This window comes from Solanum stenotomum, chromosome 3, assembly GCF_019186545.1.
Source record: "Solanum stenotomum isolate F172 chromosome 3, ASM1918654v1, whole genome shotgun sequence".
Lineage (NCBI taxonomy): Eukaryota > Viridiplantae > Streptophyta > Magnoliopsida > Solanales > Solanaceae > Solanum > Solanum stenotomum.
Window position 1 is genome coordinate 31,771,258 of NC_064284.1, and position 13,368 is coordinate 31,784,625.

Sequence of the window (13,368 nt, forward strand, 5' to 3'; positions counted from 1 at the left end):
CCAGCCTTCAGACTTTAGAGGGGCCTGCTGGGCGGTCTGCAAGGCGCGCCGCCCCAAGGGGGAAACCTCAGAACCCCTGTTGGGGCGCGTTGGCTGGCGCGACGCCCCAGCCTTTTCCCCCAAAAATCTGACTTTTCTCTTTAGTTTTTCCAACTCTAAACCTTCTTAACTTCAAAGGTTCCAGCCCCAAACATTAGAATCATAAAACCCCTTAATATACAATAGATTCAACTCGAAATCACAACCGGAAACATGCACCAAGCCAACAAGAAACTTCAACAACACAACCACAACTTCAACAAACACAACCACAAACTTCATCAAACACAACCACAACTTCAACAAACACAACCAATCTTTTCTCGGAATTAAACGAGTTTTGCGTGTGGGGGAATGAACCAACCCAGCACTATGATCTCACATACCTTAATAGGGATCACCCCCGATGAAATCCACGACAATCTCTACGAACTTTGCTTCTTCTTCTCCTTCTCCTCTTCTCTCCTCTTCTCTCTCAAAGCCCTAACCCTCACTTTTTAAAAGGGAAAACTGATTTAAAATCAGTCTAGACCCTTAATATAACCAAAAGAAATGGTTAGGAAAAAGACCAAAATACCCTTACAAATTCGGAACTTCCTTGTACCAACAACCCAACTTCCAAAGAGCATAACTCACTCATACGAACTCGGAATCGAGTAAACTAAGCGGCGTTGGAAATATCACTCCAATAGATTTCCAAACATAACTGGAAATACACCTAACTCATACTGAGCTAGGAGTTATGACTGTCTAAAGTTGACCAAAAACTCATTTTTTTCCATAGCTAAATTTCCAGATTTTTAATTCTTTCCAAAAATGACTATTTCCAATTGTAAGCTTCTTCATAGCTATTTCAAATTGACGGATGTTACAATATCTCCCCCTTGGGAACATTTGTCCTCAAATGAGATTACTCTTGCTAAGCTATATTGCCAGACTATGCAATAGGGTCCCATATATCGGGGACTAAGTTTCCCCTTCTTACCAATCCTAATAACTCCCTTCATGGGTGAAACTTTCGAATGTACCAAATCATCTACTTCGAACTCTAACGCCCTTCTCCTAACATCAGTGTAGGATTTTTTTGATGAATCAGTGTCGTTTTCAACCTCTCTTAAATCACTTTCAGCTTCTCCATAGCTTGATAAACTAACTCTGGACCTATCAACCCTGCCTCACTAACTTCAAACCATCCAAAAAGAGATCTACATCTCTTCCCATAAAGAGTTTCATACGGAGCCATTTGGATGCTAGAATGGTAACTATTGTTGTAAGCAACTCCATGTAAGATAAATTTCCAGATTTTTAATTCTTTCCAAAAATGACTATTTCCAATTCTAATCTTCGTCATAGCTATTTCAAATTGCCGGATGTTACAATGTATATATGTATAAACTGACCTAGCAAGTGTAATTCATGAACTAAACAAATATACACAACTAGGGTTCTGAATTACATGCAAGAATTGAGCAACATAGTTACGAAAACGTAATATTCTGATTAGGATTAATATAATAGCTAATCACAACAATAATCTGAAGTTCTAGAAATTGTAGGTCTAAACATGAAATCGAGAATCAAGAATCTGACTGAATTCTATGGACCTAATGAGTGAAAGGAACCCACTAGTGAAATCCCACATACATAGTGATGAATTTCATGGAGAAATCTTTTGATTTCGGGGCTAGAACTGGAGGAAAACTTGATGCATTCTTGTAGAGGGGTTTGATCGACGCTTTCTCTTCTCTTTGTTCAAACTGGAAGAAATTTGGAGAATGAATTGACAAGGGTAAGTTCTAGTTAAGTTACTATGCTAAAATTGACCAAAACGACGTAGTTTAGGGGTTTAACGATGTAGTTTAGGTGTCCAACACATAGGGAGAAGACCAAACGACCCCTGATTTAAAAGCTATCTAGGCCAACCGACGAACCGTCGACTGACCTACAGTCCGTCCTGGTCAGTCGTCGACTGGCTTTAGAGAGATGGAATTTGGGGTCTGAACCACGGCCTGGACCACGGACCGTGGTCCCACCTATGGTCCATAGGTCCTAGCGTGGGTCGACCCTTGGCTGAAAGATTCTGGGTTTCTGGAGAGAGTGGCTACAGGAGGCCAACCATGGACCCACCTACAGTTCGTAGGTGGCCCTATTGGTGGCGCCTGCAACTTCTAAAACCTGCATTTCTGGTCCATCTAGACTACGAGGTGTTACAATACTCTTTACCTGTTCAATATCAAATTAACCAACTATACAAAATGAAAATTCTTAAAACGGAAACTTACAAAATATTAATGGATAAACTAACGAAGTTGATGTAGGACAAATATATTGACAGATAGTTTCATACACACCAAAATATGTAAAGTGGTAACTATAATTGCACTCGACAACACTTCATCTCTTGAAATGTTTTCATAATACACTTATTAGAAACATCTTTAAANTTCATGGTCAAAAAAACTCTTTCAACTGTAGCAGTGACAACAAGTAGAAGTAAAGCAAACTTCACTAAAGGAAATATGAGAGAATAGTTTAAATGCTTCTCTCAACCAACTTTCTTGAAAGTTCCCCAAGTCCACCCAAATTGGAGAACCTTTCATCAATATCACGAACATCAATAGTGTAATTAACAACTTGATTCTCAAGAGCTCTCATGTTGGACTCATCAAAGTCATCAGGATATAATTCAGTCATTCTCATTATCTTCTTTATGTCAAAACTAGAAAATGAATCAATTGGATTCAAGCAAGATACTCCATTAATCAAATCACTTCATTGAAACGGTCATTATGTTGTAGCTGCCAATCAATGATTTTATAAAATACATCCACATGATAATGGTGCAAAGTAGTAGAAATAACTACATTACATCGTGATCTCCCAAAAATAGCATATGGATCATCAAATTGGGTAATGAAATGTCATGCTTGATACAAAATGCTTCTACCTTTTCTTTAAGTGAATCTCATCCAATATTATTCTTAAGAGAGGATCTCATTCATTATCTCTTAAAGCTTGCAACCTCTCTTTGCTACCTTTACAAGATCGTGGCATTTGCAATATCCTTCTCATTTTTCTTTAATGAAACATTAAGATCATTTGTGATTCCTAAAAGATCAGTCATCAAATACAACAAGAAAACAGTCTCAAACGTTTGACAACTTCTAAGAAATCTCGATGCGCTTGCTCTTTCTTCCAAAGTACTTGCATTTACAACAAGAGTATCAAGTACATCAACAATAGAGTCAAAGCTAATAATAAAGTTTCCAAATGACTTGTACAGAGATCCCCAACGAGTATCACCGGCTTTAACAAGACCAAGTTCTTAGTATCAACCCTCTACCCGTTTCTAGTTCATCCATATCCAATGTCATTCGAAGATATTTTTTTTGAGATTCTCGAAAGTTATCCACACGTTTAAAAGAAGCTCCCAACACATTCAAAATATTTGAAATTAATAATACAAGTTCACCAACTTGAACACACTTTTTAGAAACCACAACAAGAGTCAATTGAAGTTGATGAGCAAAACAATGAACAGAATGAGCCGTTCTACTTTCTTGCTAATCAACGTTTTAAGACCTCCTAGCTCACCTTGCATATTGCTTGCCCCATCGTAACATTGCCCACATACATTAAATAAAGTCAAAGAATGGTGAGCAAGTACATCTACAATTGCTTCCTTTAGAGATAAAGCACTAGTATCTTTAATATGAACAAGTCCAATAAATGCCTCCATCACAAACCCCCTTTTGTCAACATATCTTAGACAAATAGTCATTTGCTCTTTGCGTGACACGTCTCTAGATTCATCAACCAATAAAGCAAAGTAGTCACTATTTATATCCTCTATTATAGCCTTAACTGTTTCAATCTTACACGCAGTCACAATATCTTTTTGGATGTCATGAGAAGTCATTTTATTATTATTTGGAGCTTTTTCTAACTCAAAAGGTTTAATTGCATCACATCTAGCAGCATACCAAGAAAGAACTTCAAGAAAATTACCCTTGTTCAATGACGATTCACTCTCGTCATGACCACGGAATGCAAAACTTTGATTCAAGAGAAGTCTTACCACATCGATTGAAGTGTTTAAGCGAACCCGCTATTCATGCATACTTTTATCATCCAACTATTAAAATGCGGCTTGAATGGATTGTTGTCCTCGCATGAGATCTTCACACTTTCTTTTGGATTGATTATGAACGCTATTCGGTGGACCAATATGTGTAGCAAAGCTATCCTTTCATGCCAATTTGTAAATCCCTTAGTCGAAAATACATTACCACCACCTTGATTAATGTTTTCTCCTTGAAATAAATAACAAGGTAAACAATAAGCAACATCCACACTAATACTGTATTCCAACCAANATTTATCAAACCACGTATAAACAAAACAACGTCGTGTTCCAAAAGAACCCGTTTGAGGAAACTAATGATTTCGAGGTTGACAAGGACCTTCAATGATGTATGCCCCACTTATCTCTTCACAAAGATTTGGATGATAATTCAAAATTGGAGTTCTTTCAATCAGATCTGCCTTTAAATCATTTACATCAGATTCTTGTCTTTAGGAAGAGTGAGATGGTATTTCTATTTGGTCGACATTTTCATTTCGCCATAGTTGATTTTGATTTTGAAGCGCCAAACTTGTTTTGGCCACTCTAAGAAAATATTTCTCCAAGCTCATTGAACTCCAAACTGAAATAGCAATCAAGTGTACCAACTTATTAAAAATCAATCCACAATACACCAAATATTTGATCGATACTCGAATAAATAAAGTAGCTTTCAACATAAAAATTAAGATAAACAAAATCAAACTAAAGGAAAAAAAGAATTAAGAAATACCTTTCCACACTTCAATGACGGTTGAGGAAGAAATATACAATGATTAAAGTTTCCAATTTCTTAAGACTTGCAAATATGTATGAAAATTGAGAAGAGAGAAAGGTAAAGAGTAAAGTTATAAAGGGTTTTTGGGAGAAGGGGAAGACAAAAAAACTAAAAGGAAAAGACAAATAACTATGAATCTTTTCTTTTTTAAATTAAGAAAAGTCAAAAGAAGACCTTTTGTTTTTCTTAACTTAAAAAGGGTCACTTTTGTACTCTTTTTAAAGAGAAAACGGAACAAAAATAAAATAAACAAAACGCTCAAGCCTGGGCACGAACCCAGGCCACAAAAGCCTGAGTTTTGCCTTTTTTAAGAGGACAAACGGAATAACAAAAAAATTAAACAAAAAGACTAAAATCGAGCTCAAACACGGAACACTAAGGCGGCTTTGCACAGCCTTAACCGCTGGGTTGTCTACCTTTATTGTGTCACGGGTGTTCAACAATTAGTATGTATCCAAAAATATCGATATTTCGTATATATACTCGCAAATTTTTTCCAACGAAGGTTGTTCATCTGCGAAGTCATAGCTCTGCCCTTGCCAGAGATATATAGGCGACTTAAGGACAAAGCCACACCTTTTGGTTTTCACAATTGCTTATCATTTCATTTGATACGGCTAACATCATTCCATTAGTCAGACAAAATCGGCTACTTAGTCAACATCTTTGCCCGCCAATTCATCCTTTATTATCGAGCAAAGACGGGTAGTTGTTAACAATCGATTTTGACCGATCTATAACCCTTTTCGTATTGCTATTTGATTAAATATGTGTTTTAAAGCCTATTTCTTTATTATATATATTTAGAATTATGTTTAAATTTTATCTAACTAATCATTTACTTTAGTCTTCATAATTTATAAAAAATTATTATTATTTTATCGTTGTTGTTGTTATGGCTACTGCTACTTCTGTTGTTATTGTTGCTAAACTTGAGATAATTAATCTACTTGTCAATTTAACATCTACAATATTTAAGTGTGTTTATCTTATATGAAAATTATTTAATATGTATAGTATAACCATTTATTGGATAACAATTTATTAAACTTTCCTCAAAATCATTTGAGTCATAGGCCCTTTTATTCAATCTATTTAATTTCTACCCTTTTATACTTAATTTTATCTCAATTTTTGCCCATTTTGAACCAATTAATTCCATCCCAATCTCAAGATCTCATCTTTAATCCCAACCGTCCATTCCATTCTTTTAAATCACAACCCCACATCTCATCTTGATCCAACAACTAAGATTGAGTCTCCTACCACTTCCCTATATTAATATCCCAACACCCTAACCCTAATTTTATTTTTTCTCCCCGTTCTCATTGAAAACGACAGGTGTCGCTCCCCTATCTCCCAATTACTTCATCCATCGTTGGTGAAGACCACCAGTGAAACCCCTGCTCCAGCCTCACTCACGGGGTCACCCACTAAGTGAGGCCCTCTCCCTTTTCTTCTCTCCTCACGGTGCTTTTCCAACCACCAGTGGACAACGAACGCTTTACAACCCAAACCAGTCACCTCTCTCCTCCCCTTTAGCTTTCCCTCCACCTCTCTTCTCTTTCGTGTTGGTCAGTGAAGCGCCGCACCATGCAACCTCAACCCATATCCTTTTCTTCTTCTTCTTTTTCTTCTCAATAGTTCTGACCAGAAACTCTGACAAGACAGTCACTGCGAAGATCCATCACTCTTCTACAACGTAAGCCAACCATCATCCCTCCTCCAACGAGATCGACAATAACGAAACAAGAGCATCGTTGCTCCACGCTCCGACCAGTGAGACCCATTGGAGCCTTAAGGTTTCGGGGGTTGTTGAAGACAGATCTTAACAAATCCATCCAGGTTCATTTTTAAATTTTTTTATTTAGATTATTATCTCATCTTTTAAACAAATTCTTAAATTGCCTATATTTTTTAGATTAGTAGTTATGATTTAATTCTTACGCTACATGAAATTCAATAATGACCATGAAATCTCTCTTAAGCAAGATTTCCTTATAATTTTGAGTTCCTAAACTTGTGCATTTTTCACCTTGTGTGTTCCTATTTTTTTTTTAATGTAATCTTCCCCTTTTATAAATGGGTGTTAGTACTCCCCTGAGTTTTTCTTTAAAATTACTAAAACAGTTGTGGTTTCTTGATTTAATTGTAGCAAGCTTTAATACGAGAATTTGATTTATCTGTTTAAAGAATTGATCGATTATTACGAAAATCTCCATGATTCATGCTTCTTTCCATTTTGTTTCCTTAATTGATTGGTACATCTTAATATTTACCTATCCTTGGTAAACTTTGACATGATTCTTCTCCTTGATTGACTCTATTTGATTCTCTAGCATTTCTTTCTTTTAGTTAGTGTGGACATCTTTGACTTAATTGTTCTTGGTGAACTCTTGCTAGTTATAGTAAGTAAATATATGTACGTGACCTTCAAATATGGCGGTCTCTAAATCTTGTTATTTTGGACTGAAGTCTTTGATTGTATTAACATGGCTCCTTCAACTTTAGAAGATTATTCATGATTCTTTTCTTCTATTTATTATGACAGATTCATCGATGGTAATCTCTAATTGGATATTTTCCTTATTAAATTGCACTATTTTAATAACAATTGATTTATGGTAAAATTTATGCATTGATGTTCCCTATTGCTTGTTTATTTTTGGAAAAACTGACTTAGTATCATATTTGATTAACCGGATATTTTAAACTTGCATGGTTATGATAATATCAATCAATTAAATACCAAGAATGTGGGTCTAATTGAGGATAATAATTTTCTTTCTTTTTCTCTATTTTTGTACTTGTTGATGTGTCCTCTACATTGTACTATAAAAACAAGACTCCTTCCATTTTGTCCACACGTTTAAACAAGCACAACACTCTTATACACTCTCAAAAGCAATAATATTCTTACGTACTACCTTATAAGTTTTTGTTGTTCTTGTGGCTGCACGAAGTTTGGACTTCGGTTCTTACAGCAAGTTTTGTGTGCTTATTTGAATACTGCTTAATCGGTTAGTGATCTTTGTAGAATTATAATTTGTGGTATGTTCAAGGTAGTTACTTCATTATCTATTTTTTTATCTTGTCTTACTTTAGTGTCCTTATAAGCTTACTTTTTTTAAGAGTACCTTTATTACTTTAGTATTTTATTTTAAGGTACTAAGAACATACATACTCTCACCCCTTTGAATATTCTTTGAACGTACATTATATTGCAACGACGTTGCTTGGAATTCAATCATGGAAAGTGGATAAATCAATGTGACAACCCGACCTTAAGTGGAATTGTCACCCCAAAAGGGGCATCAGGTAAATTTTGAAAAATGGTGAAAACAATTAGGCTATAGTTGACTTTGTGTATGAAGAATACATATAGCTTGATAAAAATAAGGCAAATTGTTATTCCCTCCTATTCTAATTTTATATGTCACCCTTTTAGAAGTGTTAAAAACTTTACAATTTTTATTATTACGTTCACTTATCAACATACTTTCATGATATAATTTTAATATAGAAAATATACTTATATTTTAGCTTCACACGACTTTTTAAATATAAGAATATTTTATTTAGTACTATTGAATAATTTTTCAAAAAAATACTTTCCGTCTTTTCTTAAGGCATTTAAGAGAACCGATCATAAAAAATGGAATAGAGGGAGTAACACCGTATTAGACCCATATTAGCCTTGTAAAATTCTGATCTCTCTCTCTCTCTAGCAACTTTAGTTTTATGTGTTGATGGTTTATTTAAATTTATATTCGCATGATATATTTTATTCTTTTGATTTGGAAGCAATCGGGTTAAATCTTCTGTCCTTTCTTCTCCGTATGGTTATTTTATCGTTCCTTAGCTTTTCCTTTTATTTCACATTATCTACACACTTTAGCATTTTATTAGAAGCGATCAGGTCAACCTCTCCTTCTTTATTTGTTAATATTTCAAGTATCTTATCTCTGTATTTGGTACTCAAAAATCTTGCTTTGCTTGATTGAATTCATAATTTTTTTGTAGACTCATTGGCTCTGTTTGTACCAATTTTTATAACTCACATAGATTTAATTTGCTTTTTCTTTTAAGAAAAAGTAAGTTTGCATGTCTAACTATCTTATTCACCTAGTCTTATATTAATTAGATAATAATCGATACATGCTTAATTCATTCACCCATCTTAAGTATTTTTTTTTATACTCTTTATCTTATAGTGACATTATTTTCCATGTTAAATCCCCACATAATTCTCAAGATTCAACCAGGACCCACATTTGTGGACCTCGAAGGGTACTTAACACCTTACTTTTAAAGTAACTTGAACCCTTACCTAATCTATGGTTACACAGACCCTTTTAATTAATTTTGTTTGTAATTAAGATAGAATGATTCCCTAACATGCCTTTAATTCATTAGGTGGTAACTATTCTTTTTTATTAATCATAAAAGAGTTGTCATGTCGCATAACCTGCTTTGAGAAAAATGGGGTGCGATAATAGTCACAATTATTGTAAGTTTGGGTGAAGATAATGGTGCTAAAGACACATTGCCACTATGCATAGAGAAGGTTCTAGAATAGAACAAAGATGTGATGCGTAAAGAGTTGCCAAGGCACTTACCTCCTAGGCACGAGGTAGACCATAATATCGAACTAGAGCCTAGAGTGAAGCCGCCCACATATTCTCTACATCACATGGATCCAACCGAGTTAGAGGAGTTGAGGAAGCATTTGAAGGAGTTGCTCGAAGTCGGTCACATTCGCTGACTAAAACACCCTATGGAGTGTCGATTCTGTTTCAAAAGAACGAAGATGGGTTGTCACGCTTATGCATAGACTACCAAGTGGTAAACAAAGTGAAAATTAAGAACAAATACCCCATCCTGCTCATTGGCAACTTATTCAAGAACTTGGACATGCCAAGTACTTTACCAAGGTGGAACTTCGAAGAGGCTTCTACTAAGTTCACATAGAAGAAGGGATGAGCCGAAGAAAATATGTTTCACTAGCTAGATACGGAGCTTTTGAGTGGTTGGTGATGCCCTTTAGATTGACCAACACACATGCTACCTTTTGAACACTGATGAACAAGATCTTTCATCCGTACTTAGATCATTTCGTAGTGGTGTACCTAGATGACATAGTCATCTAAAGCAATATCTTGGAGGAACATGTCCATAACTTGAAAAAGGTTTTCCAAGTCCAACGAGAGAATAAGCTTTACATCAACTGGGAGAAATGTTAGTTTGCTCAACATGAAGTACACTGCTTGAGGAATTTCATTAGCTAAGATTAGTTGTGGATGGATGAGGCCAAGGTACGGGATACCAAAACCATGGTTAATACCGATAGTATAGAAACTAGTTATTTCCAGTCATAGAAGAAACTCACACCAAAGCAAGAAAGGTGGCAGGATTTCTTAGCTGAAATTGATTATGAGTTAGTGTACAAACCAGGTAAGGGCAAAATGTTGTGGCCGATACTTTGAGTAGAAAATCCTAGCCTGCTGCCATCGACACAACCTTATGTGATATTCAAGACATTATTAAGAATGGTATGCAATATGATTCGGAAGCAAAATGACTTATGGAGGTAGCCGCTCAAGGAAAATAAGACACTTGTAGATGGAATATGGACTATTATTCACCGCCAGATGAAGGGTCTATGTGCCCAAGTTTGGAACTTTTAGGCGGTAGATCATGAAGGAAATCCATGACATGTCGTGGGCCGGACACCCGGGGGAGCGTCACATAAGGTCATTGATTGAGTTAATCTACTAATGGTCGTGCATGCGAGAAGACATAGAGTGCTATTATTGTATGCCAATAAGATAGGATTGAGAAACAACAACCTAGAGGAGTATTAGAACCGCTACTAGAAGTAGAGTGCCTATGGGAGAGTATGACTATTGACTTCATAACCTACTTACCAAAGTCTAATATATATACGACGATCATGGTCATGGCGGAAAAGTTTTTGAAGTATGTTAGCTTCATGCCCGCCAAAGCAGGTTGCACTGCTCAAGAGGCTGCCTAATTACTCTTCAAGGTTGTGGTAAAATATTAGGTTTTGTCGAGGTATATCATCCGTGATCGAGACTCGTATGTTACATGAAACTTTTGGAGAGAGCTGTTTGATATGCTCAGCACCCAGTTGCATTTCTCCACTAGTTTTCACCCGCAGACGGATGGACAGACAGAAAGGATCAATGCCTTATTGAAGTGCTGCCTAAGGCACTTGGTGAGTTCACGTAAGAAAGATTGGGCAATAATATTATACATAGCTCAATTCTCATATAACTTGAAACGAAGCGAGTCTATCGGGCGAACACCCTTTGAGTTAGCCATAGGACAACAACCACAAACTCCAGATTCATTAATGATCGCATTTCAGGGCTAGAGTTTGGGGACTTACAATATGGCCAAAAGAGGGGCAACTTGACACTGCTATGTCCTACTTGGACAAGACATCTTTAAGGAACTTAGAGGGATGTACCAAAATTTGGTACAGAAGTATGAGGGACCATTTATGATCATTTCGAAGGTGGAAAAATCTCATATAAGTTAGAGTTACCACTTCATGTAAAGATCATCTCGTCATTCATGTTAGTGTGCTCAAACCATACCATGAAGACAAGTATGACCCCAGCCAAAGTTAGTCAAGTCGGGAACCAATTACCATCACTACCTTGCATTATTGGGAAATTGAGGCTATTATTTACTACCAAGCAAGGTGGAAAAAAGGGCAACAAGCCACTATCATGTTCATCATCCAATAGAAAGGACAATCACCAGAAGAAGACACATGGGAACGATATAAAGACTTGTGGCAATTCAAAGACAAAATTCGAGAGTTCATGCAACAACAATGCCATGTGGTCTTCGCAAAATAAGTTGGTAGAAACTGTGATGAACTACCACGTCATCAATCTACTTAGGCACCACATGGCATAATGTTGTCCATGTGGAAGACTTACATTGGAAGAACATTAGTCCTTAGTGGAATATTTTAGAAATATATGGAGAGTTTCTTGGATGACCTTAGAATCCCATGGATTTGCATGGAAGGTCCTTAGAATCTTCTAGTTGTGTGGAATATTCTAGAAAGATGACTTATTTGTAAATAAGTAGGGAACTACATGAAATCTATTATTTTTAGAAGGCTTCTTCTTTTTAAAAAGCATGACCGAATCGGCTATAATATTATCAAATTTACTATTATTTTAGTGGTTTATAGTACAATTTATGTATTTCATAGCAAAGAAAACACCATTAATCATGAACTCTGAATTAAATTGAATCACACCTTCATTTGAGAAACAAGCTAATTTTTTTTGGCCATTCAAATTGGAAATGTTGACTCTTTTAGTGAGGGGGGAAGTGAAATTTTTTTAGGTTCTCTGCATAGTTATGCATCAACTAATATGAGATCAGTTTCCTAATAGCAAACACCTAAATCTTACTAAGTTCATTTCTAGCACATTCTAGTATTTACCCATGATTGATAATGCCTCTAAGTCCTGCATAGCCAAGTAGCTAAATTAAGTAGATTTAACTCAATGTTCTTCCGTTTTAATTTAATCTAGTTTTATATGCTTATAGATCATGTGCCCTTATAAGGATCGGATCAGAACCATGTACAATCCTAAGAATTTCAAAGTCATGACTCATAATGCTCTCCACATTCTTTGGGAGATGCCCCATACCGAGCATACTTAACTCTATGATTCCCTCTAGCTCTCATTATGTTCTCCAAATTCTTTTGAAAAACCTTAAAACATGCCTTTTCCATCGGTGTATGAGAACCGGTCCATAGGAAAAGGCGTGGGTTTAGTTTTTTCAAGAGATTTTGGAGAACGCGACGAGAGCTAGATGGAACCCTAGAGTTGTTGAGCATTCTTGGTACGGGGCATCATCCAAGAATGTGGAGAGCATTATTCATCTTGGGTTTGAAATCCCTAAGATTGTATCCGTTCTCATCCGTATAAGATCATATCTATAAGCCATATAAAACTAGATTAAATTAAAAATAGAGAACATTGACAGGAAGTATACCATAGCCATATATAAACGTTATCTTCTACTCTAGATATCTAGATGTTTCTAGAATAACTAATCACCCTTGACAGATGAACCCCTTCTTTAAGTAGCCCCCAACTTGAAGAATAGACTAAGCTAAGAAATAGAAGATTACAACTCTATAATCAACTAAAACAATAAACTTGAATCAAAACTAGAAAAAATAATCCTAAAGATCAGGTTATTCAATCTAGTTGTTCGTATCAGCAACACTCAAAATCTTCAATCAAAACTCTCTCAAATACGAACTCTCTCTTACTTGATTGGGTTCTGGTTGTATCTCTCTATATCAGCGCACAAAAATCATTGTAAAAAACCCTACCCTATTCATAGGCACGAAACCTTTCCTACT